Here is a 2,920-nt window from a genome sequence, read left to right as displayed (position 1 = left end):
TGGTACAAACAGTAATTAGTGATACCAGAAAACGAGAGCTTGAGAAAGAGAGACGGAGGATATCCTAGTTTGGTACTGGGAAATGACAGATTAGAATAATGCAACTATACATAAGAATCTGGCAATGAGAGACTGGACAGATACAGCATTTGATTCGAATCCAAGGACAACAAGCTTTAAAGCAGTACAATGGATTGGAATATCAGAACTACCGTTTGGAATGGTACATCAATGGATTGGAATGACATAATGGATTGGGATGGTACGATACCACTGCAAAATGTGACAATACATTGGAATGGTAAAAACATAGGAAGGGGTTTCTTTGAGACGTTGCGTTTCTTTACAAATAATGTTGATCGGATGTCACTGAATCATCGTATTCGAACGCTCCTTCGGATGATTCAATTCATTTATTATCCCATTCTTGCTATTGTTGCAGTGCCTGGTAAGTACGTTGCACTACAATACACTGCGATACGCATGGTACGCCCCTTGCTGCAGTGATTTTCATTCTTTTCTGTTGTTCATTCTACAAATCATTGATAGCAGTCTGACAACGCTTGAAATTTACTCTCTTAAAGTTGCTGCTTCTACTCTCCTCTATGTCGGGCTGTTAAACTTTTAATCCTGGATGCCTTGCAGTCTTACTGACGACTCACTGATTAAGTACCACATATCCACTGACTTCATATCCATGCAGTTGAAATACTTGGTCGATTTAATCTATCATATTTGTTTTCATTACACGCAGCGTTGCTTAACTGTTGGCCCAGTCATACACTTCCATTAGCATGACATGTCTCCAAAATATATTTGCACATAAGTATATCCTGACATGTCTCATCGCTCAACCATGGTCATATGTTCCTGAGGTTTCGTTTCGTTCTTTTCAAGAACAAACAGAAAGCGTTAGAGCAGCCTAACAGCTATGATGATATTTCGAGCAAGAAACGTAACTGACTATTCCATTCCGATATAATGAGTCCTCAAGATTTAATAAAAACTTGTTATGTCATTGTGTCCATTTTTGCACGCTAGTATGAACACTGAAGACTTTTCTTTTATCCTAAGGCAGATCCCACTTATACAGGAATACAGCAATTACGAACCGGAGGAAATCATTGAGCTTTGGGAGTGTCCTGCAGCGCAAATTGTAAATTGCACACAGAGTGAATGTTCAATATTTTAAGCTGGGTTCCAATTTTGTGCGTCACTTTACTCTGTATATAATCCACATTAATGCAGGCCTGTTCGGTAATTATCAGGGAAAAGTCGTTTTTTTTTTTGTTTCAAACCCAAACTGATCAGAAAACTATTGCATTGAAAAGGTGGGTCACAAATTCATACTAACTGACCTCTGTGTGACATTCCAAAAATAAAGGTGAGCTCCAGTGATTTATAGCATGATCCAAAATTCGTTGAAACAATCAGAAACATTTATTAAATCTCATCTCATATTACTATTCCATGCTCTATGTATGGAATGGCAGTAGTTAGATAGAACAAATAAGCTAAGAATTGCTGCAAACTTTCGAAATCATGAGCACAGAATGTCATTTGCACGTTGCAATGCGTCTTCAGTATGTCTGCTAGTATTCAGGCAGGGTATTTTAATTCATTCTTTGTTTTCCTCACAGCTAATCTAGTAACCATTGTTATCTTGTCACGGAAAAACTGCGGTATCTCACGAAATGTCACTCACTGCCTGCTGACGATGGCAGTGGCAGATCTCCTGGTTTTAATCATTGACCTCATATTGCGGCACATTCTATTTGTCTATAAGGAAGAGCATCATTTCTTAGAAGGTATCCTTGCATGTAATATCCATGCTGTCCTGTTTCATGCAGCCACTGACTGTAGTGTCTGGTTCACCGTCATTTTTACCTTTGATCGATTTGTGGCCATTTGTTGCCCAATTCTTAAAGTTAAATATTGCAGTGTGAAAACGACAGCTGTGGTTCTGAGCACAGTCACTGTATTCAGCTGTTCGACGAATATTTTCTGGTATTTTATATTTACAGGTCACTACTACCTGAGGAACAAACACTGGTTTTGCTGGCTGAAAGGTGATGTCAGGTTTTCTCCGACGTGGGGGGGCAATTGAGTTATGTCATTTCACATTAACGCCGGGAATTGCCATTATTCTCGTTCTGCTTCTCAATTTATTAACTATCAAACAGATTACAGTGACCAGCAAAGTCCGAAGGAGGGTCCACAGTCAGAGGACAAATAAAAGCACCAGAGATCCAGAGATGAAGAGTCGAAGGAATTCAATCATTTTGTTGTTTCTTGTCTCAGGGAATTTTCTACTGTCATGGTCAGTATCAACAGTGTATTCCACGAACTGGAGAATGGAAGTTTTAGGTTATTCATCCCTTTCTATACCTCTTTATGTCATGAAACTGGGTTACATGCTCCAGATGCTCAATTGCTGTACAAACAGTGCGATTTATGTTGTGATACATTCTAAGCTCAGAGAGGAGTTGAAGATTATGTTGAAATATCCTTTTACTCCAATTCTGAAATGTGTTAAACATTGAGAGTGAATATCTATACCATCTGCAATCCATGCTGCATCAGTTGCTGTGCAATCCACACTCCTGGTGTCTGATTTTCAGACACCTTTGAACCAAGGTTATGTCGAGGACTTTTGCTGCGTTGTTTTTGTCTCTCTGATCTGTTAGCCTATATCAGTGGATTTTTCCCCGGAATATTGCAACAAAAGCGGAGAGGGTGTGTCTGCCTATGTACATCATTGTATGTTTAAGAAGACCAATAGATAGAGGAGAGGTTCCAGTGAACGCTGTGCGAAGAAGATAGAATGATGACAACATGACGAAATGCCGTCCAGTTTGAGGATGACAAATACGAAAATAAACCTGGCTCCTTAACTTAAATAACAAACCCCTGAACGCAC

At 39.3% G+C, this 2,920-nt stretch overlaps 1 pseudogene; it reads left to right on the top strand.

Moving 5' to 3' along the window:
• Window positions 1–249: 249 nt before the first annotated feature.
• On the top strand, window positions 250–2,543 carry LOC148142405 (uncharacterized; annotated as a pseudogene).
• Window positions 2,544–2,920: the final 377 nt, after the last annotated feature.

This window comes from Chiloscyllium plagiosum, unplaced genomic scaffold, assembly GCF_037043375.1.
Source record: "Chiloscyllium plagiosum isolate Xiang-an unplaced genomic scaffold, Cpla_swu_hap1 HiC_scaffold_29, whole genome shotgun sequence".
NCBI classification, from domain to species: domain Eukaryota; kingdom Metazoa; phylum Chordata; class Chondrichthyes; order Orectolobiformes; family Hemiscylliidae; genus Chiloscyllium; species Chiloscyllium plagiosum.
This window is presented reverse-complemented; position numbering and strand designations above follow the sequence as displayed.